Source organism: Silurus meridionalis, chromosome 2 (assembly GCF_014805685.1).
Source record: "Silurus meridionalis isolate SWU-2019-XX chromosome 2, ASM1480568v1, whole genome shotgun sequence".
NCBI lineage: Eukaryota > Metazoa > Chordata > Actinopteri > Siluriformes > Siluridae > Silurus > Silurus meridionalis.
The window spans coordinates 18,636,251-18,662,426 of record NC_060885.1 but is presented as its reverse complement, the minus strand read 5'-3'; the positions used below and the strand labels follow the sequence as shown (position 1 = coordinate 18,662,426).

Genomic DNA, 26,176 nt, shown 5'->3' with positions numbered 1-26,176 from the left:
CTGATCCTTCCATGACATGGTGGACTGTGTGTGCTGCCTTTGCCCTTTTTGGAGCAGGTGTTTGTTCACATCTGTTAATGAAACACACACACAAACATCACTAATTGTGTCATAATTGTGTAAAGTTGTTTGCATATGTCATACAATGCAATAATGATTCAAACTAAATATAATTTAAGAAAATATAAAATATGTACTTACTCAGGATGATTCTCGGTCGAACTGAAAATGGAGCGACGCCTGCGTGGCCTGGTGTGAGTATCCAGTGAAGGCAGGGGTGATGCAGCCACATTCCTAAAAATATTCAAACAATATATTTTAGGATGATGAATACACTTGAACAATATATATTTGTTAGCATGCATTGTACATATAGCATTTACACCTCAGCATTCCGGAACATCTCTGCTAGCTAACACTACATAACAGCCTTTCAGGATGATCAGTGACACTAACCAAAACTGAACTGAGGCTAAAATATAACTTTATAACGTCAACAATATTTAGAGCATACAATTACAAACAGTTAATGTTACAAATGAGCAGATATTGGCAGATATTTGTTGTAACATTAAAAGGCAATGCTGACAAAAGCTAGGCAGAGATGTCTACAAACAATATGAGTTTTATATGATCAGAATGCAAGATTTAATAACTTACTCATCGTAGCAACTTGCTGGAAAGTCCTCGCTCTTCAAAATGCAAACGCTCCTCGTCGGAATCGCAATCTTCTTCGGATGAAAAGGTAAATTCTCTGGCATTGTTTTATGCCACTGTCCGGGGGGCGTGTGTGTGTCTCAATGTGTGAACTGTTTTACCTGTGAATAGCGGGGGGGCGTGTCCGCTCGCAGCTCATTATCAGATAATGAGCTGCGGTGGAAAATCTGTGCCTCTACTTGGTTTCACATGATTTATATTTATTGGAAACATATGTTTTTTTATTTCACCGACTTATTCTAAAACTACACACTTTAAGCTGTCTAAAGATATATTTTTTATTTACGTGTGTCAGCTATTGGCCGAGTTTCAGCGCTTTTTGATGACGTGTTTCTAAAAAAAGTTTACGCAGACAAAGGCGACAGATGAATATTTTATTTATTTAAAAAAAATACAACATTTTGGTTATATAGTGAGCATACACAAATGAAAGTAGACCCTTTACAGATTAAAATGATGTATTACTTTGACATTTTTGATCAAATATGACCGAGCAGTTTAAGCTCTTTTTGCTGGCATCTGAAAAAAAAGCATGTTTGGGCGCCGACTCCAGAGGGTTAAGAGCCACTTCAGCCTTTGGGTGTGTTACAGGCATACCAGGCCGATCTGCTGCGAGAGCTGGACGAGGAATTTAACTCTGGGGCTGATGATATCAAGGAGTCAGAAATTCCTGACGGGGACAGGGTTTTTCTGCTGAATGCCCCAAAAGCTAAAACGAAGTTGGCAGCATTTCAGCTGTACTTTCCCCGTTGCTCTCATTTGGCTGCTCTTGAGGCCCAGAAACAGAGCGTTGCCACCCGGACCCTGCTGGGGGGCCCAAGGCGACATTCTAAGCTCAAGTCCAAGGGGTCGGCCAACCTGAGGGCAGTGGTGCAGCGGCCCTGACTATCAGAGTGCCCTGCTTCGGGGATGGCGGTTCACACTTGCGGTGGCCGTACCTCCTCTACACCACCAGGAGGCCAGACTGTTAGCGCCTCCACAGAGGGCAGTCCCCTCCACCGAGTGGCTCCTTCCGTCCACCCTGGGGATGGAGGGGACCCGGGCCTGCTTGTGAAGCAATTACAGCTGCAGGGGATCTCCCCAGCTGTTCTGAAAGGGTCAGAAGAGAAGGCTTGTGGGCAGAGGGGGAGGCCAGGCTGTTAGCTCTGCCACAAGAGTGCTTCAGAGTGCAGCTTCCCGCCTGAAAGATAGCTGCGGATGGAGGAGACCCGCTGCCTCTCAGGAGGCCCCAACAGCTGCAGGGCACTGCTCCAGCCGCTCTGGAAGGGTCAGAGAGGCTGGTCTTCTATGAGATTTACTGGCAGCTTGGGAAGGCTTGCCAGACGTTCCTCGGTGGATCCTGTGCACAATAAAAAGGGCTACTCAATTCAGTTTGGGTCCCCTCCGCCCTGGTTCAACGGGTTGTGTCCTACTATGGTGGGACACAAGCAGGCTCTGGTCCTGGAACAGGAAGTATGCACCCTCCTAAGGAAAGGGGCCATTGAGGTGGTTCCTTCCTTGGTCAAAGAGTCAGGCTACTACAGCCAGTACTTCGTTTTTCCGAAGAAGGATGGCGGAATGTGGTTGATCCTAGATCCACACTCTTTGAAGCGCTCACTCAAGTGGCTCAGGTTCAAGATGCTTACTCTCAAGGAGATTGTGTCTCAGATTAAGTTCAAGGACTGGTTTGTCACGATAGATCTTAGGGATGCCTATAGGGATTTCTGGAGAGAATCCACTAGGAGGGAGCTCGTCCTGGCACCTCGTGGCCAAGCAGACCTTGGTTTGTGGACCTGCTGTCCCCCCTCGAGGGACCTTCTTGGGAATTTCTCCCAGGAAGGATCTCCTCTTCCAGTCAGAGGAAGTCTGGTTTACCCCCACCCAGAGTTATGGAAGCTGTGGCTGTGGCCTCTGAGGGGGTGAAGTTCCAAGCAGCTGGTCTCTCTACTTAGGTATTAGAGACTATTCTCCATTCCAGAGCTCCCGCCACGAGGAGCTTGTATGCCGCTAAATGGCATCTGTTCACCATGTAGTGTGAGCACCATAGGTTGGACCCAGTCGACTGCCCGGTTGGTTAAGTTCTGGAGATCCTGCAGAAATAGTGTCCGCAGGGTTACCTCCATCAACCCTGAAGGTTTACGTGTCTGCTATCGTGGCTTAATGTACCCAGCTGGGGAAGCACCCCCTCTTGACCCCCTCTTGACACTTTCCTACACGGCACCCAGAGGCTAAGGCCAGGGACCCAACCCAGGGTGCCTGTGTGGGACTTGGCCACTGTTCTGGCAGCTTTATCTGGGCCCCTCTTTCGAGCCCTTGACTGATGTGGCCCTTTAGGTATCTGTCAGTTAAGATCACCTTTCTCCTAACAATCTCCTCCCTCAAAAGTGCCAGAGGCTGGTGTGCTCAAACCCACTAGGCAGGGACTGGTCAGTGATTGGATACTTGTTCCCAAAGCGTTTTTGACGCAGCTCAAGTTCCTGAAAGGGAACGTCACTAGGTTAGGTAGGTAACCCTAGTTCCCTGAGGGAACAAGAGCTGTGTCAATGACAGGACTGCGTAAAAACTAAACACCCTGAAGACGCAACTGGTCTATTACTGCTTCATTGAAAGACAGACAGAGAGAGAGAGAGAGAGAGAGAGAGAGAGAGAGAGAGAGAGAGAGAGACAGCAAATGGATTCTACATTATAATGTATATTTGACTTCTTAAGGTTTGCTTAAAGGGTACATGGCTTACAGAGAATTTGTTCTGAGAGAGAAAGGTAAGAAATTGTTACCTTTTGAAATGGTTACCTTCTGATTAATAAAATTCAATTTTTGCCTGTAAGATATAACTCTAATAAATAATGCAAATCTGTATAGCTTTAAAATATTTTGAGATGTCATTAAATTTCTGTTTCAGCACTGCTAAGAAAAAACCTCTCTCTCTCTCTCTCTCTCTCTCTCTCTCTCTCTCTCTCGTGAAACACACATCTAGTCTATCATTTCACTACACTTTATGATTCTCATTTATGATTCCCTTCCCTCATTTAAGTCATATCATGACCCGGTGGTCAAGTAGCAGAGCCAGGCATTTTTTGCACGAAATGTAATTGTACAAACGAAACTAAAGGAGGTTAATTTCAAATGCTCAACCATTATGATACATGTGTACATGAAACATTGGACTCCATCACTGGCTCATTTGTTGCAAAAAAAGCGGCTTTCTGGTTTTGCCTATAACTAACATAACTTTGTTACTAACAGAGATATAACTGAAAATGCACAATTCTTGGATATTGTAGAAATTCTATATTTTGTTGTGGTAAAGAGGTCTATCACTAATAAACTTTAATTCTTTTTGGGAAAAAAAAAGAAAATATAGTTGTGACTGAGGTGGCCAATAGGGTGACTAAGATTCAGTTTACAGTATGGCCACTCCCTAGGTCCACACCTGGGTGGTCAGATTTACACTGGCAAATTAGATAATGAGATAAAATGCACTAAATACACCTCAAGATAGGATTGAGGATTTAGGATAAGGTTCCCTCACTTAATGAATAGTGTTCATATTTCAGTCATTTGCTGAGCCTAGACATTTATTTTTTGGTAACTTTATAGTGAGGAGTAGGATCATTTTTTTTCTTTGTGCTGGTATTAGGTAGTACCATACCATAGAGTGGGTTAGGGTTAGTGGATTTGCCTCAGGGCCACATATGGCCTGAGGAGAGATTAACTGGCCCATGGCTTCTCTCTTGAAATGGTAAGAGAACATGTTGCATTTTTTTACCTGACTGTGTCAATAATCTATGTAAACACAGCTAAATTGCAAAAGAGGCTTTTTCCTGTCTGATATTTAATCGTGGCTACAGACAGCAAAAAAGTCAAAGTTAACAGTGAGAAAGAGTGATTTTTAAAGAGCTGGAAAGAAGAATTATCTTTTTCATTGAGAGCCATAGAACATTTTTGTGCCTTGTATGTCAAGAGACTGATGCCATGATTAAGGACATGAATATCATGAGATGTTACGAACCAAATCTTAGGCATTACAAAATAAATTATAAAATGAGAGGGCAGAGAAACTGAAGCAGCTGCAAGCTATCTGGTTAAAAGCATCTTTTTTTATGAGAGCAAACAGGGCAGAACATTACTAGAGCTAATAAGTGGTGATGAATTCAACCACTAAGCATGAGAAACCTTTTGGGTATTATTGAAAGTGTCCTTAACTAAGGTGGTCAGTGTCATTTATCCTGAATAGAAGCATACAATTTATGAATATCACCTTGTGTGTCACATCTAAAGCTGATTCCTTGCTACAGTCATTTTAATAAATTAATTTCACTATATTGAAGTTATAAAATAATATTTTAGTGACAGCCCTTATGGACTTAGCTGTGGTCTGTTCAGGCCATATTTGAAAGTTTGGGCACATGCCTTAGTGGAATTACAGTGGTCCCAAAACTCTCTATAGTGTCTGGAAATGTTAGGTTGTGACTGGTCTTGCTTATTTTGTGTATACTTTTCCTTGGAAAGGTATATACCTTTCATGTTATTATTTACAGGGTTTAACAGGGTATGATTAGTTGACATATACAGTAAAAGTGATAGAACTTGGCCTTGCTGTGAATTAGTTAAAGCAGAGTGTGTGTTTGGGTTCAGTGTCCTCAGGGCTGACACTTGCCTTGACACATTAATACAATTCTTCTTTTAGACAGTCATCTTAAGAAACACTTTTTCCTGATCAAGGTCACAGTAGACAGTTTGTGTGTTGCTTGCTTGAGACTGGAGCATGCTTTCATTGCTGCTGCATGTCTCTTCGAGCACTGTGGCCTCGCTCCTCATGGTTCTGGCCTCGCTTTCGCCGAGGCAAAGTGCCGAGTAAGGTCATGGGGCTTGCAGTTGGATCTGGCAGAGTGTTTGGAGATGGGCCTGTCCCTTTCTTCTGCCTCACCAGTGCTTTTCCCCAGGGTTTGTAAGCAACCCCCTGTAAGGATAGCACTGTGCTCCAACTCTCTTTCTCTGAGGAGGGGAGGGAATGGATGCTGGCAAAGCTGCATATTGCTTGGCCAGATGAGAAGCAGATCAGTATCTGTTGCGCAAGCTGGATGAGAACCTTCTACGACCTATGTCGCTGCCTCTTTAGTCTTAGCGTCTCTCTCCACGCTAATGTAGTAGGGCTGATAGAGTGTGGTTATGGGGCGATGCCCCGAGTTGAAGAGATGCTGGCTATCTCTCAGCGGGTGCTGCATTGTAATAAGCTTACCCATGTAGCGAATTTAGCTTGCAAAAAACAGGAAATATTTATAAGTAATTATAACGGGTTATAGTTACTCCTAAATATTTAAATTTAGTTGAATTGACTGTAATGGAATTAACATTACGCTTATTTGGTCTGTTCGTCCTCCGAACAGACAGTATAATCTTTTATTAATTCTATAAAAGAGGTATCTTCCCGGTGTAGTGAGGTCCTTTATGGGGCCTTTTATCTTAAAATGTACCTTTTTTTAAAAGCAAAAAAAAGCGTAGCCCCTTTAAGAGGTAGGCCCCAGTGAGTGCATTGCCCCTTTAAGAGGAAGTGTCCCGATTAGCGTGAGCGAATGAACAAATGCTTCGGATTCCGTACTCTTATAAAGTGTCTGAGCAGCTGTGAGGAATGGTTGCTGCTTGATTGTCTGTTTGTTTCAGCGTCAGATTTCTTCTCTAATAAGGTGAGCAATCGATGTTTTCTTTTGTGTTCAGGTAGAAAGAAGTATTGTTTTATGGGGTTTTTCTCTTCCATAGGCGGCGTTTATCCTTCATGTGCAAGTGTTGTGCATTTAATAAGAGGTAAGGGAGGATAATTTTCCCCTTTTGGTGTTTGGTTGCTATCCTGCTTTTTAATCTGTAAGAGTTTGGTTTTAGGGTGATCAGATTTGCTCTTTGGCGGCTGGACTGTGGATGTGCTGTTTGTTTGCCATTTGAGTGTGGTATTGTTGTGCAGGCCTGGTTAAACGAGGGGTTTGCAGGGTTTTTAAATAAATAATGCTAAATGTTTTTTTTTTTTTTTTTTTTAAAGTTATGTGATTATGCAGTTCTAATGTTTTTTTGTTTTTTTTAGGAACTGCATTTGGTCACTGCTGTCCTTCTTTACCCTTTATTTTTGGGTTTTGTGATTTAATGTTTGTTTGGTTTTCTTTATTTAAGGCACCCATCACGTTGTATGGATGCTGTGTTTAGCTGATTGGTAAAAAGACTATAGGGGGATTGTTTGCAGATATTTTACTGTATAATAACCAACTGATTTTGTGTATCTGTTCCTTTCCAGTGGATCATCTGGGAGCACTGGTTGGATTGTGGGTGTTGGTCCTTTGATGGTGGAATCTGTGCTACGGTTTACACTGCATGCTGTGTGAATTTTATGAATTTACGGTGTGTGGCACTTTGCGTGTGTGTGGGTGTGCGCGTGTGTGTTTTTCTTTACAGGCACCATTTTGGGTGAACCTTTTGGGGTTAAAGTGGGCCTGCACCTGTGGCCTGTCAGTCTTCCTTTGTATCCACTGGAATGTTTGGTGTTAATTGGTAATTGTAACATTTGGTATCCTTTTAATATGATTCATGTTGCAGTTTTAAATAAAATAAGGTACTAATAATAAAGGTTTATATTTTAACTGATTCTGGATGTGTTGAGGAGGTTAATAAAATTCAACACTAAAATAAGAAATCTGTCTCTGTTCCTTTTTATTTGGTACACACTGAACCTGTTTAATTTAAATTAGTATTTCCCATGGGTAGATCCCAGGGTGGCGTAGTCGAGTAACAAGTACATATTGGGGTCTTTTGGGCCCCTCACGCTACACCGGCAAAGAAAGACGCGACCCCCCTTTACTTTATACCATACAATTATCCACACAACATACAAATAAATAAAGAAAATAAAAATTTAAATAAACATAAACAAAAGTTAATAATAGGAAAAGGAGTGAGAGAAGGGAAAGATATTAAAGGAATGGAAAGCTTAATCTTCAAAATTAAACACAACCTAATCAAGACTCATCAAGGAAATCAAATCACCTTAAAATTAAGGGGCTCAAACTTAAACACGCATCTAAATTGGTTGGTAAAACGGTTACTTGCTTGTTGCACAAGAGTCCGGATGTGGTAGACAAAGGAATCTTTGAAGAGTCAGTTAGATGTTCTTTCAGGTTCTCCTAAAGATCAGAGCAGTTGTTGTTCCTAAAGGTAAGGCTTGCTGGAAGATCTCAAAAAGGGTTGCTGGGCTGTTCTAAGCATCCGACTCTCCGGCCCTTTAGGCCCCCGGGCATCCTGGCCTCTGAGCCTTTCTGAACGAGCCGAGCGAGCAAGAGAGCTTGACTTGAATAGTGATTAGTAATAAGATATTTTAAAGGTCCTGAACCCCATCCATCTTTGGGGGAATGGCCAATGCTATTGCCTGAAATTTTGGAGGGAGAAACTTCCTTTGTTCGTGTGTTTGTGGGCATGGTTTCCAGGTTATACTTGCTTTGGAGAACTTAGTTTTATCCATAGTGTATTAAGACAGTATGGTACATTTCATGATCAAATAAAATGCACCATTGTTTGGAAAATATGGAACAGATAATTTTGTGATCATTTTGATATTAAATATAGAAAGAAAAGACAGCCATAAAACAGAGGTACAATGTACCGGGATCAGTATTTAAGGTATAACTTATGTTAATACAACATTATATTCTGGTGTATACAATGCACCCTTGTTAGGAAAATAGAAATAAAGAGAAGATAATTTTAAATCAACTTTGACATCAAAAAGAAGAGACAAAATTAAAACAGAGGTACATTACCAAATCTTTTAGAGTATAACTATTGTTGAGGAGAAAATACATACAAGATATAGGTTTATGCCATGGAATGTGGAACATTTTATTTATTGTTTAATTAATTAAAGAATGCTCCCTTGTGGTGTGTGTGTGTGTGTGTGTGTGTGTCAGTCACAAACAGGCATACTGGGGCCGAGTTTCGAGAGTGAATTGTTTTATGGTTTGAGGGTCCTTGTGAAATCAACCAGAGAGGCCAGGGGTTATCTGGCTTTTAGGGTGGTGTATATGTGTGTGTGTGTGTGTGTGTGTATACTGTGTAAGCTATAGAGACTGGCTTGTGTTATCAGTTGAATGCTGCTTTGAAGTCAGCTGGAGAGGTCAGGGCTTCGTGTCTTCCGGGGTGGGGGTTTGACACTGCGATATACAAACCCCCCAGTAAAAATGTGAGCCTTAGTGTTCATCCTTTGATTGAAGATGTCAAGGGTTAAAAGGAATGTCTGGGACATGAAATCTAAATGACCTGTGCCAGACGTTACACCCATACCCATTCCCATAAGGTCCTGGCAGTGCCCACCAAGCCTTTTCGGACTTCCTCCACTTTGGTGGACAAGGCTTAAAAGGCAGCGGGTCTAGCCGCCAGCTGACTGCACACAATGGCTGTGTTGCAAACTTATCAGGCTGACCTGCTGCGGGAGTTGGACTAGGGAGCTATTACGGGCCTGTAGATTGCCTATAGATGCTGGCTGTGCTTCTGGCTCTTTTGAAAGCATTTTCTCTCAGACCTAAGAGGCCACCATGTGCTGATCTATATAAACAAAACATCCCTGGTCTCCTACATCAACCAACAAGGGGGTCTACGATCTCACCTCCTATATAGCCTGGAACATCAGATGCTCCTGTGGGCCCAGGGAAGCTGCTCTTGGTGAGTGCAGCATATATCAAAGAGTGCATAAACCAGGAAGCAGACGCCCTATTGAGACAAGAGCTGAGGCACGGGGAATGGAGACTCCACCCAGATGTGGTGGTGCAGATATGGAGGAAGTTTTACAGAGCACAAGTGGACCTGTCCCCTCTAGTTGTCCCTCAATCACCCAGCCCTGCTCGGGCTGTATGCTTTTTCCCCTATTGCACTGCTCCCTGGAGTTCTGGAGAGAGTTCGCCAGCATGGAGTCCATATCCTGATAACTATATGGTGCCTGGTCGGTTCAGTGCTGGAATTCCTTGAGGAACAGTTTGCCACAGGGTTGTCTCCTTCCACCCTAAAAGTGTCCACTATTAGAGTGCCTGTGTGTGACCTGGGAAGCCTTTTTCTTCTGGCCATCTCCTCCCTAAAGAAGGTAATGGCCCTTCAGGCCCTTTCCGTCCCCCCGTCTCTCCTGGAGTTTACCCCAGGCATGGTCAGTGCCTTTCTTTACCCCAGAACAGGGTATGTCCCCAAGGTGCCCTTAGTTCCCCCACGACCTGTCATGCTAATGCCTTGTCCTCTGGAGTGTCTCTCCAAGACATTTGTAATGCTGCGGGCTGGTCTACCCCACTGACCTTTGTCTACAGCCTTGACCTTAGGGCCACTCCTGGACCCTGTGTCCTTCGACCTAGCTGTGCCTATTCACACTAGGCAGTATGGTACATTTCATGATCAAATAAAATGCACCATTGTTTGGAAAATATGGAACAGATAATTTTGTGATCATTTTGATATTAAATATAGAAAGAAAAGACAGCCATAAAACAGAGGTACAATGTACCGGGATCAGTATTTAAGGTATAACTTATGTTAATACAACATTATATTCTGGTGTATACAATGCACCCTTGTTAGGAAAATAGAAATAAAGAGAAGATAATTTTAAATCAACTTTGACATCAAAAGAAGAGACAAAATTAAAACAGAGGTACATTACCAAATCTTTTAGAGTATAACTATTGTTGAGGAGAAAATACAAGATATAGGTTTATGCCATGGAATGTGGAACATTTTATTTATTGTTTAATTAATTAAAGAATGCTCCTTGTGGTGTGTGTGTGTGTGTGTGTGTGTGTGTGTGTGTGTATACTGTGTAAGGTATAGAGACTGGCTTGTGTTATCAGTTGAATGCTGCTTTGAAGTCAGCTGGAGAGGTCAGGGCTTCGTGTCTTCGGGTGGGGTTTGACACTGCGATATACAAACCCCCAGTAAAAATGTGAGCCTTAGTGTTCATCCTTTGATTGAAGATGTCAAGGGTTAAAAGGAATGTCTGGGACATGAAATCTAAATGACCTGTGCCAGACGTTACACCCATACCCATTCCCATAAGGTCCCGGCAGTGCCCACCAAGCCTTTTCGGACTTCCTCCACTTTGGTGGACAAGGCTTAAAAGGCAGCGGGTCTAGCCGCCAGCTGACTGCACACAATGGCTGTGTTGCAAACTTATCAGGCTGACCTGGACCTTGGACTAGGGAGCTATTACAGGCCTGTAGATTGCCTATAGATGCTGGCTGTGCTTCTGGCTCTTTTGAAAGCATTTTCTCTCAGACCTAAGAGGCCACCATGTGCTGATCTATATAAACAAAACATCCCTGGTCTCCTACATCAACCAACAAGGGGGTCTACGATCTCACCTCCTATATAGCCTGGAACATCAGATGCTCCTGTGGGCCCAGGGAAGCTGCTCTCGGTGAGTGCAGCATATATCAAAGAGTGCATAAACCAGGAAGCAGACGCCCTATTGAGACAAGAGCTGAGGCACGGGGAATGGAGACTCCACCCAGATGTGGTGGTGCAGATATGGAGGAAGTTTTACAGAGCACAAGTGGACCTGTCCCCTCTAGTTGTCCCTCAATCACCCAGCCCTGCTCGGGCTGTATGCTTTTTCCCCTATTGCACTGCTCCCTGGAGTTCTGGAGAGTTCGCCAGCATGGAGTCCATATCCTGATAACTATATGGTGCCTGGTCGGTTCAGTGCTGGAATTCCTTGAGGAACAGTTTGCCACAGGGTTGTCTCCTTCCACCCTAAAAGTGTCCACTATTAGAGTCCCTGTGTGTGACCTGGGAAGCCTTTTTCTTCTGGCCATCTCCTCCCTAAAGAAGGTAATGGCCCTTCAGGCCCTTTCCGTCCCCCCGTCTCTCCTGGAGTTTACCCCAGGCATGGTCAGTGCCTTTCTTTACCCCAGAACAGGGTATGTCCCCAAGGTGCCCTTAGTTCCCCCACGACCTGTCATGCTAATGCCTTGTCCTCTGGAGTGTCTCTCCAAGACATTTGCAATGCTGCGGGCTGGTCTACCCCACTGACCTTTGTCTACAGCCTTGACCTTAGGGCCACTCCTGGACCCTGTGTCCTTCGACCTAGCTGTGCCTATTCACACTAGGCAGGGACTGGACAGTCTGGCAGTATTAGATTCTCATTCCCAAAGTGTTGTTGATGCAGCTTCTCGTTCTCTTAGGGATCCATGGTTACATATGTAACCTAGACATGGTTATTCTGGACACACACCATAGAATGGACATCATTCCTCTAAGTGCCCAAAGTGCAAATATATTCGCATACTCATTCACAAATAAGTAGCATAACACAAGGTACATTGTATAACCTTGAAGGGGTTGTCACAGCGGATCATCCACGGATCTGCGGATCATCCGCGGATCATCCGTCTCCATACCACCCTGTCCTTTACATCTGCCTCTTTCAGACAACAGTCAAAACAGACAAAGGAATCCCAACATTTGAAAATGTGCAATGCCCTCCACTGCAAAACAACTAACACTAAAACTTGACCAAAGATTTGCACAAAAAAAGCATTTTATTGTCTTAGATGCAGCAGGTTAGTGGGTCCTTAACTCAAGTTTTTAGCAAAGTAATGATGCAGGTTGTGGTCATACACCATTGGGCTGTAAAAATAAAACTCATCAAACTGCTTGATATTGATTTTTTAATAATTGGAGAATACGTTTAAGAATGTGTGCAATAAACACAGAGATGAAAAGATGGTTCAAACAGATGCAAATCTAACAATTTAATAAAACAAACCAAAACAAAAATCAGAAGCAAGGTCAAAAACATACAGAGGGTTAGGCGATTGGCAAACAGCATTGATCTGGCAAAAACAGGATCAAAGAACTAGAATCAGAAACAGATCAAAACCAGAGTATCAGACACAAAATAACAAGTCTGGTATAGATTCAGAGCAAGTGTTAGAGCAGATAGAGTGTATACTTCAAAAAATGTGTTTATAAATAAGAATTCCTGTTATGTACATCGTGTTTATTTGAAAACAGGTGAATACATCAGCTTTTTTCTCAAGTCTAGATTGGTCGGCAATACATGATATACATATTATATATATACAGTGTTGTGCTCGTTACTAAAAAATAGTAACTAGTTACAGTTACTCGTTACTTCATTCAAAAAGTAACTCCGTTACTTTGTTGATTACTTACACCAAAAAGTAATGCGTTACTGTTAAAAGTAACTTTTTAGTTACTTTTTTAAAGAACCTTCTTTAATGTTTCCATCAATGCCCTTTTATGCGTTATGGTCTACAAACACAAAACTGACTTAAACACAAAGTAATTTTTAAACACTATTTTATTAAAGTCAGACCAGCACAAACTGAATATATCACAAGGATTTCTGAAATAAATAACAAAACAAGCTGAATAATATATTCAGAATCCAAAACTAAAGTGGCTTCTGCTGTTGTGTTGAGCTCTTAAAAATTTTTCTTTCACAGCTGAACTATCAACAATGTAGAACAGAACACCGGGTTAGCTTCTAGCATGGAGTTCCTGGAGGATCTTTAACAGATTGGAGTTGCTGTTTATCGCAGTAGATACGAGCTTCGAACCAGAAAGACACAACTTACATTTGACTTAAAGGTTTTTGTCTTTATACTTAACTAAAGTGAAATAATGAGCATATTTCCACTTTGAGAAACTCGTCTTGTTCTCGCCTCAAATCGCCATTACTGCCGCACAGACCTGAATAAACGGAGACACGCCCACAGTGCATCTTCTTCGTGTATACAGTGGGTAATCCACCAAACCTACAGCGCGTCTTCTTCCTGTTTACAGTGGTTCATCCACCAATCCTACAGTGCGTCGCTGCTGTAAACAGGTTAGACTGTAGGCTACACACACACACACACACACACACACACACACACACATATATATATATATATATATATATATATATATATATATATATATATATATATACACAACCCTGGCAAAAGTATGGAATCACCCTTCTCAGAAGATGTTCATTCAAATGTTTAATTGTGTAGAGAAAAAACCAAGCACATATATGCCACAAAACAATTTTCACTCAACAAAACAATATTCTGGCTGTATAAAACACTTAAAAAAACAACAAAGAAAGATAACTATAGTCAATTACAAGTGTTTTACAGATCAAACAGAGGAAAAAATATGGAATCACACAAATCTGAGGAAAATTATATGGAATCACCAAATAAAAACACTACTAGTACTTTGTTGCACCACCTCCGGCTTTTATAACAGCTTGAATTCTCTGAGGCATGGATTCAGCTAATGACAAACAGTATACTTCATCAATCTGTCTCCAGCTTTGTCTTATTGCAGTTGCCAGATCAGCTTTGCAGGTTGGAGCCTTGTCGTGGACCATTTTCTTTCATTTCCACCACAGATTTTCAATTGGATTGAGGTCCGGACTATTTGCAGGCCATGCCATTGACATTATATGTCTTTCCTGTAGAAATGTTTTCACAGATTTTGCCCTATGGCACGATGCATTATCATCCTGAAAATGATGCTACCATCACCAAACATCCTTTCAATTGATGGAATAAGAAAAGTGTCCAAAATCTCAACATAAACTTGTGCATTTATAGAAGATGTAATGACTGTCATCTCTCCCATACCTTTACCTGACATACAACCCCATATCATTAATGATTGTGGAAATTTGCATGTTTTCTTCAGGCAGTTGTCTTCATAAATTTCATTGAACGGCACCAAACAAAAGTTCCAGCATCATCACCCTGCCCAATGCAGATTCGTGATTCATCACTGAATATAACTCTCATCCAGTCATCCACAGTCCAAGATTGTCTTTCTTTAGCCCACTGGAACCTTGTTTTTCTGTTTAGATGTTAATGATGGTTTTCGTTTGGCTTTTCTGTATGTAAATCCCATTTCTTTTAGGCGATTTCTTACAGTCCGGTCACAGACATGAACTCCACTTTCTGCCCATTTGTTTCTCATTTGTTTTGTTGTGCATTTTCTGTTTTCAAGGCATATTGCTTTAAGTTTTCTGTCTTGGCGCTTTGATGTCTTTCTTGGTCTACCAGTACGCTTCCTTTTACAACCTTTCCATTTGATTTGTACTTGGTCCAGATTTTAGACACAGCTGACTGGGAACAACCAACATTTTTGCAACATTCCGTGAAGATTTACCTTCTTTGAGAAGTTTGATAATCCTCTCCTTTGTTTCAACTGACATCTCTCGTGTTGGAGCCATGAGTTATGTCAATCATCTTGGTTCAACACATCACTAATGTGTGCAAGCACTCTTTTTAACTGCAGACTAATTAGCAGTTGTAATCAGATACAGGTGTTTGTTTTAGAAATGCAAAGTGCATGGTGATTCCATATAATTTTCCTCAGATTTGTGTGATTCCATATTTTTTCCTCTGTTTGATCTGTAAAACACTTGTAATTGACTATAGTTATCTTTCTTTGTTGTTTTTAAGTGTTTTATACAGCCAGAATATTGTTTTGTTGAGTGAAAATTGTTTTGTGGCATATATGTGCTTGGTTTTCTCTACACAATTAAACATTTGAATGAACATCTTCTGAGAAGGGTGATTCCATACTTTTGCCAGGGGTTGTATATATATATACACAACCCTGGCAAAAGTATGGAATCACCCTTCTCAGAAGATGTTCATTCAAATGTTTAATTGTGTAGAGAAAACCAAGCACATATATGCCACAAAACAATTTTCACTCAACAAAACAATATTCTGGCTGTATAAAACACTTAAAAAAACAACAAAGAAAGATAACTATAGTCAATTACAAGTGTTTTTACAGATCAAACAGAGGAAAAAAATATGGAATCACACAAATCTGAGGAAAATTATATGGAATCACCAAATAAAAACACTACTAGTACTTTGTTGCACCACCTCCGGCTTTTATAACAGCTTGAATTCTCTGAGGCATGGATTCAGCTAATGACAAACAGTATACTTCATCAATCTGTCTCCAGCTTTGTCTTATTGCAGTTGCCAGATCAGCTTTGCAGGTTGGAGCCTTGTCGTGGACCATTTTCTTTAATTTCCACCACAGATTTTCAATTGGATTGAGGTCCGGACTATTTGCAGGCCATGCCATTGACATTATATGTCTTTCCTGTAGAAATGTTTTCACAGATTTTGCCCTATGGCACGATGCATTATCATCCTGAAAATGATGCTACCATCACCAAACATCCTTTCAATTGATGGAATAAGAAAAGTGTCCAAAATCTCAACATAAACTTGTGCATTTATAGAAGATGTAATGACTGTCATCTCTCCCATACCTTTACCTGACATACAACCCCATATCATTAATGATTGTGGAAATTTGCATGTTTTCTTCAGGCAGTTGTCTTCATAAATTTCATTGAACGGCACCAAACAAAAGTTCCAGCATCATCACCCTGCCCAATGCAGATTCGTGATTCATCACTGAATATAACTCTCATCCAGTCATCCACAGTCCAAGATTGTCTTTCTTTAGCCCACTGGAACCTTGTTTTTCTGTTTAGATGTTAATGATGGTTTTCGTTTGGCTTTTCTGTATGTAAATCCCATTTCTTTTAGGCGATTTCTTACAGTCCGGTCACAGACATGAACTCCACTTTCTGCCCATTTGTTTCTCATTTGTTTTGTTGTGCATTTTCTGTTTTCAAGGCATATTGCTTTAAGTTTTCTGTCTTGGCGCTTTGATGTCTTTCTTGGTCTACCAGTACGCTTCCTTTTACAACCTTTCCATTTGATTTGTACTTGGTCCAGATTTTAGACACAGCTGACTGGGAACAACCAACATTTTTGCAACATTCCGTGAAGATTTACCTTCTTTGAGAAGTTTGATAATCCTCTCCTTTGTTTCAACTGACATCTCTCGTGTTGGAGCCATGAGTTATGTCAATCATCTTGGTTCAACACATCACTAATGTGTGCAAGCACTCTTTTTAACTGCAGACTAATTAGCAGTTGTAATCAGATACAGGTGTTTGTTTTAGAAATGCAAAGTGCATGGTGATTCCATATAATTTTCCTCAGATTTGTGTGATTCCATATTTTTTTCCTCTGTTTGATCTGTAAAAACACTTGTAATTGACTATAGTTATCTTTCTTTGTTGTTTTTTTAAGTGTTTTATACAGCCAGAATATTGTTTTGTTGAGTGAAAATTGTTTTGTGGCATATATGTGCTTGGTTTTTTCTCTACACAATTAAACATTTGAATGAACATCTTCTGAGAAGGGTGATTCCATACTTTTTGCCAGGGGTTGTATATATATATACACAGTGGAACCCTCTTATCTCGCCCTCGGTTATCTCGACAACCCTATTAAGTCGAAGTTTTTGAAGTGGAACCGCCAAATTCTTGCTTTGTCTAAGCATTTTTTAATCCGTTATGTCGACTTTTTTATGTCGCCGAACCCTAATATCTCGAGCACAAGGGGGGAAAAATTTGCCATTTAACGTCAATTATGTCGATCGGCACTGTGCAGCCGCAGAAGAACTCGCGAAAGTGGCGGAAAAATCAAGCCTTACAGCTGCTACAGGTGTTGTATTGTATACTGGTGAATCTCTGCTGTTAGTTAGTGCACATATGCCTTTTGTTGTTAAATGTTATGCGATGAACGGGAGGCAAAAGCCGGGCTTGGTAGGAACGTGGGATAAGCAGCAAAAACATAGAATGAACACCGGCAGGATCGGGGGGGGGATCCTCGGTGCGCTTTGGGAAGAAAAGCACAGCCGTTGAGAGAGTGCCGGTGGCAACGACCACCGTGAACCAACATATACCAACAATAACGGACGGTGAGAGTGTGGAAGTTTAAAGAGGAGCTGGTGATGATGCTAAACGAGCACCAGATGTGCGCGATTGAAGCCCGGAGCTTCAGAGAAAGCGGCCGAGAAAACACCTGCCACGCCTAAGGGGGTGCCGAAGGGGGCGTGGCAGGTGGATTCCTGACAGTTAACAAACATGTACTGTATGTATTTTTATAGCATGCCTTCATCAAACAAATCGCGGCAACGCTGTTGTGTAAAAAAAACCTTCAAAAACACGTGCATGCACATTCTCATTTATTAACAGACATCATGTACATAAAGAAATTTCAAGCACGTTAATATATTGCCGCCATATTGATTTTCGTTTATCTCGATCATCGGTTATCTCGATGCTTTTGGCGACCCCTAGGACATCGACATAACGGGTTCCACTGTATATATATATATATATATATATATATATATATATATATATATATATATATATATATATATATATATATATATATATTAGTGGAAATTTGTAATGTATTACTAGCAGTGATACATTTTTTTTGTTTATGTTAAATATTTTAAACTTGAATATTTATGTTTATTGATATTTGAATATATAAAAAAATGGAGTGTGTTCATACAGTGTGATGGTGTAATTTGGTAATGGGCTTGTATACATTGATTATGCAAGAACAAACCAGGTCAATTAAAATAGTAGTGCAGTGCAAACATATATTAAGTATAAACAGTGTAAAAACTGAAAAAAGAATGCAAATAAAGTGGTAGTGCATATGGACATCAATATTACATGGTGGCTCAGGGCTCAGGGTCAAGCAGTATCCCAGCACAGCAATGAGCTATTATACAGTGGCTCCCCTTTACTGCTTATTTCTGAAGACTAAAGGAGCTCTACTGTTGGTCTTTTTCATCACCTTAAAACTATTCTGTGAGCAGCCCAAGACTGAGCTATTGTTCTTAATCAGTTTTTAGCATCTTCATCTGTGATGCCACCTTCTTATCTAACTGCTGTAAAGATGATTGCACTGGTTACCACAGGAAGGTAGAAGGTCTCTAACATTATGCAGCAAATATTAAAGGACCTTAGCTTACTCAGAAAGTACAGTCTGGCATCTTTTTTCTGTACACATCCTCTGAGATGACCTCCCAGCCCAGCTTGTTGTTGAGATTGACACCATGTTATCTGTAGATGTCAATCAGCTTTACATCCTGAACCATGATGGTAATTGGGGCTGTTTGTGGTCCTCTTTCTCTTCGTTAAGGAACAGATGGTTCTTTCCACACTATTCCACGAAGTTCAGGCCCTTGTACTCTTTCTTTAGTTCCCTGATGCTCCTGATCAACATTGGGCCATTTGAAACATCTTTAACTACAAGTGTTACACACCTAATTTTGTAGTCTGCCATCAAAATGTGACATGTTCTTTAAGCTGTTTAGACTTAGATGTATCAGAAAATGAAAGCTTAAATTTGGATCTATCCTTTCTTTTTGACCTTTTAATTGCTAAATCCCAAATTTCTGCAGTGTATAGCAAAATAATTTCCTTTCCCCTACATTTTTAGGTGTTTGTAACTGTATAGATGGGTAGATTATTTTAAACATGTACTATAAACTATAAACTACTCTTGTAAATGATTTTATTCAATTTGCTAACATAATAAGATTTTTTTCATTCAAAAAAAAATACATATGAATAAATACTTTTTTCTGTAATCTGCTGAACTAATGAAGGTATATTTTCTAAATTCTAGCTCAGTAAAACTTATAGTACAACGAAAAACAATATTTATTGTAAAATAAACTTTATTTTACAATACAGTTCAAAGCCTTATAAAGCTATACAGTGACTTCCAATAACCATGCAGCTGGTCCTTATTTTCCTTAAGTTTTTTAAATTGGATTATTTTCCAATGAAAGGTTACCATGGGCCCTAGTGTGGGTATCTCTGTTTTAAACCAACATTACTAAATTAAAGTGAATGATTATATTAAACACATTGTTAATTGAATTTGGATGGGTTATATTTTTAGAAGATATAGGATTAATTAATTTGAATCAAGCTGGCAAATTGTAATGTTACAGATAAAACTTATAAGAGCAAATGCTAGTTGATAAATTCTTGATAAAATAAGTGCAAAATCTGTTAACCCCAGTAATTAATATGCAAATTATAGTTGCGGCCAACAGATGTCAGTTCCAGGAGCCAGTTAGAAAACAGGTGGGCCGAGAAACACACGAGAGAGACCTAAAAATGTGGTTATAAGCTTGCAGGTCCGAGCACATTCAGGGTGATTTTGGGCAGGAGGAATGTTACTCCTAAGGCTAATTTGTAATATATACTGAATATTCATCATACTAAGATATAAACAATATATTAAACAGATAAGAATTTTTTTTTATTATTCACTACAAAATGTAGGATAATGCCAGTGTAGGAGGCATTGTGTCACTGCTATTCTATGCCATTCGGTTTTCCTCATTCTAAATCCCCTTGTCAAATTCCAATCAGTCTTCTGGAGTGTCTGTCTCATCTGCAATGCCCCAGTTATCATTCTATAATAGATTTTGTCACAGATCAGCTATCACCATATAGCAAAGCCATTACACAGGTAATCATAGGCAATTTTTCTTACGCCTGCAAAATCATTCTCTGACCAGATTACCCACCTCTTTTAAATAAAGAAAGTATTATTTTAGCATGGTATCAATACCTTACTTAATATCAGTATTAGCTTTATCAGTATCAGCTAGAGAATCTCAACTAAACACTATAATTGCAAAATTCCTTTGCAATAGAAATATAAATTTCTCCATTAGTACATTATTTACAGTTATTGCATTTTAAAATTTTCTATGTATACGGATTGAGTTTAAACAACCTGCCACCTATTATTGTGGAAATGTATCTATTGTCCTTTTGGTAGACAGGGGGGCAATATTTATAATGGGAATTTTGTGGGTCCCATCCAATGACATGCATAGAGAATTTTTTTTTGTGATTGTCACACCTGGTCACTGTTGAATACTGATCATTTTCCACTGCTTTCACCTGTTTAACATTTATACACATTTTACTCTGCAAATATACAAAGTCATGTTTTTTTTGGATTGTTAGGACAGGTCTATTTGCAGTCTGGACCAAGTAGTCCACAAAGCCAAATATGTTTAATTTGAAGACAGCTGACAGTGCCATCAGAAATATGTAATAGTCCTTCTATCAGTAATGGACACAATGGTGCTGCATCTTTGAATATAAACTTTACAGGACAAATTTGTTTATTAATACAGTTAGTGTTTTATTTGCTTTAATAGGTTTTGTCCAATATTGGGATTTACAAACACAAACCAAGATTCTAGCAGTGGAAGGCAGTAGTGCAGGTTAAAGGTAAGAAATCATGATTCTAGATAAAAGGGAACACAGCTTACAGAACACATTTTATACTTTTCCATCTCATTTTGACTACATCTGTCAGATACTGTCATTGCTGAACAAAACTTTGTCCAGTATTCTGAAGAGGTAGCAAGACATGGCCTCTTATACCTGACATTTGGTGTGGGTTTTTTTTTCACTCTAGTTAGCCAACTCCAGTTACTTTTAGGTCTCTTCAAATATGGCATGACAATCTTATCAATCTGAACAGCTGACAGCTGTGTGTGCTTTCTCTGAGGTGGGGATTGCCTGCCGCTGGATCTATTTATTCTGCCAGTCACTCAACATTGCGGTGGCTCAGGGCAATTGAAAGAAAGTGCACAACTTCCTACAGTATATTACTAGACAAAAATCAGCACAATGGGTTGGTCTCTGGCTTGTCTAATCTGGTGATTTTTTTTCCCTTTTCAGTATACAATATAACTCTCTTTGTTTCACCACCTGGTCAGTGAAGATTCTGAAATACTAATGACTTGACTACTACTATGTTCTGTCTATTCAGATTTTATTAGGTATTACTGTTTATTAAAAATATAGCCTCTTACAATGTCCAACATTTTTTCATCTCAATTGTTTGTGCATCTGTTTTTCTGTATGTGTTTAGAAATCAGAAATCATTGATATTTTTTTCAAAAAGGGCCAAAGCTTACCAATATCGGGTCTTTCTGTTTGGTCTTGCCCTCTCAGCCCGCACCTTTACAAAGTGTGTGGATGCGGCACTGGCCCCGCTGAGGCATCGGGGCGTCCGCATTTTAAATTATATCCACGATTGGTTGATATCGGCTCAATCAGAGCAGCTGGCGGTGCGGCATTGAGATGTCGTTCTTGCCCACATGAAGGAATGTTAGGGCTGAACGGCAAAACGAGTGTGCTTTCTCAATCACAGAGAACAACTTACTTAGTGATTCGACCCTTATGGCGTCACATTTGTCCCCTACTCATGTCAAGTCCATTCAGTTTAAAAAACTGCTGGGTCTGATGGCAGCAGTGTCCAATTTGATTCCATTCGGCCTCCTGAACATGAGACCCCTTTAGGGATGGCTCAAGACCCGAGGATTCTCTCGAAGGGGCAATCCACTCTGTACAATTAAGGTTATATGCCGAGCCCTAAATGACTTAGATGTGTGTAGAGATCCCGGGTTCCTGACTCAGGGCCCCCTAGGGCTGGATGCCATGGTACAGGCGTGGCCAAGGCCGCGTCTATACGCCTTTCATGCTGTTGTGCTGCTCCCAGGAGTCCTGGAGAAAATTTGGTGGCCCCGTGGTGGCAGGCAGGCCATGGTTTATGGACCTCGTAGCGCTTCTCGAACACCCTCTCTGAAAAATTCCTCTCAGGAGGGATCTTTATTCTCAGGCAGGGGGTACAAATATACACCCCTGCCCATGAGCTGTGGAGGCGGTGGCTGAGGCCCCTGAGGGGGCCCAGCTACTAGCCGCCGGCCTCTCCACCCTAAAGGTTTACATGTCTGCCATTGTGGTCTGTCATTCCCCCCTTGCGGGGCAGTCACCTGCCACCAAAATCACCTCATTTAAATCTATTTAAGATGGATTTGGGATGAGTTGGACTGCAGATTAAAGGAAAATCAGCCAACAAGCACTAAACACCTTTGGGAACACCTGAAGTTAAATAATCCATTTCAGGTAACAACTTCATAAGACTAACTGAGAGAATGGCAAAAGTGTGTAACATTTTGCTATCCATGAGAGAGATAACCTACAACATCCTATTTACAGTGTGTGGAATATGTAGGGTGATACAATGCATCTGCACTGATAGAATGTGACATAAGGAAATTTAAGAAAGGAAACGTTAAACTGAATAGCATTTGCACAAGCACCACATAAAGTACACACATCGAGGCACAGAAGGTCAACCAGCCCCGGAGACAGCAGATTAAATAATACAGGGAGAAATGAACAGGAAGCAGTAGAAACTTTTCCACTGTAAACTAAATAAGAAACAGAAACACATTTGTGCCCAATCCAGAGCCAGTGGACACCAGTGGTGGGCCTTGCATTTGGTACATGGGCCTTCAGTGGGGTCTTACCTGACTTAATCCACTTCTTAATACCACCACTATCACGTCACAATTATAGAAACCATCAACACAATACAAAAACGCGATATAACAATGCGTGGCATTAGAGACAGAGAGGCATTTCACAAATGGAGGGTAAATGGCATTTTAGTAAAGCAAGCTCCAAACCTCTACACTACAACTGTAACTGTGCCAACTACATCATCTGGAGCAGTTCCGAATCAATCTTCTTCTTCTTCTGCTTTTGGCTGCTCCCATTAGGGGTCGCCACAGCAGATCATCCGTCTCCATACCACCCTGTCCTCTACATCTGCCTCTTTCACACCAACTACCTGCATGTCTTCCCTCACCACATCCATGAAACTCCTTGGCCTTCCTCTTTTCCTCCTACCTGGTGGCTCCATCCTCAGCATTCTTCTATCAATATAATTCATGTCCCTCCTCTGCACATGTCCTAACCATCTCAATCTTGCTTCCCTCACCTTGTCACCAAAACATCCTACATGCGCTGTCCCTCTAATAAACTCATTTCTAATCTTGTCCATCCTAGTCACTCCCAATAAACATCTCAACATCATCAGCTCTGCTACCTCCAGCTCCACCTCCTGTCTTCTACTCAATGCCACTGTCTCTAATCCATACAACATCGCAGGTCTCACCACAGTCCTATAAACTTTCCCTTTCATTCTTGCAGATACCCTACTATCACAAATCACTCCTGTCACTCTTCTCCACCCACTCCACCCTGCCTGCACTCTTTTCTTTACTTCTCTAACACACTCTCCATTACTTTGCACTGTTGACCCCAGGTACCTGAACTCCTCCACCTTCTCCACCTCTTCTCCCTGCAACCGCACCACTCCACTGCACCACTCCACTGCCTCCATCTTATTCACACACATGTACTCTGTCTTACTTCTACTGACTTTCATTCCCCTTCTCTCCAGCGCATATCTCCACCTCTCCAGGCTCTTCTCAACTTGCTCACTACTCTCACCACAAATCACAATATCATCCGCAACAGACAGTCCAGTCCAGAGAGACTCCTGTCTGACCTCGTCCGTCAACCTGTCCATCACCACTGCAAACAGGAAAGGGCTCAGGGCTGATTCTTGTTGCAATCCAACCCTCAACCTGAACCAGTCTGTCGTTCCTACTGCACACTTCACTGCTGTCACACTGTCCTCATACATGTCCTGCACCACCCTCACATTCTTCTCTGACACACCTGACTTCCTCATACAGTACCACAGCTCCTCTCTCGGCACCCTGTCGTACGCTTTCTCTAAATCCACAAATTCACAATGCAATTCCTTCTGTCCTTCTCTATACTTCTCCATCAACAAGGCATCTGTGGTGCTCTTCCTCAGGCATGAAAGCATACTGTTGCTCACAGATGGTGACCAGCCTCTCTCTCAGCCTGGCTTCCACTACTCTTTCCCATAACTTCATGGTGTGACTGATCAACTTAATTCCCCTGTAGTTACTGCAGGTCTGCACATCTCCCTTATGCTTAAAGATCGGTACCAGCACACTCCTTCTCCATTCCTCAGGCATCCTCCCACCTTCCAGAATCTTGTTAAACAATCTGGTTAAAAACTCCACTGCCATCTCTCCTAAACATCTCCATGCTTCTACAGGTGTGTCATCTGGTCCAACCGACTTTCCACTCTTCATCCTCTTAATCGCTGCTCTCACTTCCTTCTTACTAATCCTATCTACATCCTGCTTTACCAACTCCACATCATCCAACCTTCTCTCTCTGATTTTCCTCATTCATCAGCTGCTCAAAATACTCCTCCACCTTCTCAACACACTCTCCTCACTAGTCAACACATTTCCTCTCCATCCTTTATTGCTCTAACTTGCAGTACATCCTTCCCAGCTCGGTCCCTCTGCCTTGCCAATATATATGCCTTGCCGGTATAAATCCTTTTCTCCTTCCTTAGTGTCCAACCTCTCATACAGCTCCTCATATTCCTTTTCCTTGGCTTTCGCCCCATTCCTCTTTACCTGCTGTCGCATCTCCTTGTACTCCTGCCTACTTTCCTCATCACTCTGTCTATCCCACTTCTGTTTTGCCAACCTCTTTCTCCTTATGCTCTCCTGCACTTCCTCATTCCACCACCGCGTCTCCTTGTCTTCCTTTCTATTTCCAGATGTTACACCAAGTACTTTTGTAGCTGCCTCCCTCATCACTCCTGCAGTAGTTTCCCAATCACCCAACACCTCTTCACCACCACCGAGCCCCGTCTGACCTCTTCCCTGAACCTCACACTACACTCTTCCTCCTTCAGTTTCCACCATCTTATTCTTCTTTCAGTCCTCACTCTCCTTCTCTTCTTCTTCGCCTCCAAAACCATCCTACAGACCACCATCCGATGCTGTCTAGCTACACTGTCCCCTGCCAACACCTTACAGTCTCCAATCTCCTTCAGGTTGCATCTCCTGCAAAGAACATAGTCCACCTGTGTGCACCTTCCTCCACTCTTATACGTCACCCTATGATCCTCCTTCTTCTTAAAATAAGTGTTCACCACTGCCATTTCCATACTTTTAGCAAAATCTACCACCATCTGCCCTTCCACATTCCTCTCCTTAAGGCCATACCTACCCATCACCTTCTCATCACCTCTGTTCCCTTTAAAAACATGCCCATTGAAGTCTGCCCCATTCACCATTGTTCTTTCCTAGGTACACCATCTACCACTTCATTTAATTCACTCCAGAATCTTTCCTTCTCTTCCATCGCACAGCCAACTTGTGGAGCATAGGCACTGATGAAATTTATCATCATCCCTTCAACTCCCAGCTTCACGTTCATCACCCTATCAGAAACTCTCTTCACCTCCACTACACTCTTACTGTACTCTTCCTTTAGAATCACCCCTACACCATTTCTCAACACCATGATAGAACAGTTTGAACTCACCTCCAATGTTCCTGGCCTTACTCCCTTTCCACTTGGTCTCCTAAACACACAACATATCTACCTTTCTCCTCTCCATCATATCAGCTATCTCTCTCCCTTTACCCATCATAGTACCAACATTTAAAGTACCAACCCAAACCTCCACTCTCCTACACTGCTCCTTTTTCTGCCATCCTCTTTATCCGGCCAGTTCAGAATCAATATTTGTCTAATAACATGTAAAAAAACATAAAAATGTAAATAAAATACAACCTACTTACCAAAGA

The 26,176-nt window shown here is 41.3% G+C and overlaps 1 long non-coding RNA gene across 1 annotated transcript; it reads left to right on the top strand.

The window, feature by feature from the left end:
- The first annotated feature begins 6,275 nt into the window (after positions 1-6,275).
- LOC124403276 lies at positions 6,276-7,325 on the top strand. Its single transcript, XR_006928870.1, has 3 exons — positions 6,276-6,381; positions 6,455-6,499; positions 6,771-7,325. It is a non-coding gene; the product is annotated as an uncharacterized LOC124403276 (long non-coding RNA).
- Positions 7,326-26,176: the final 18,851 nt, after the last annotated feature.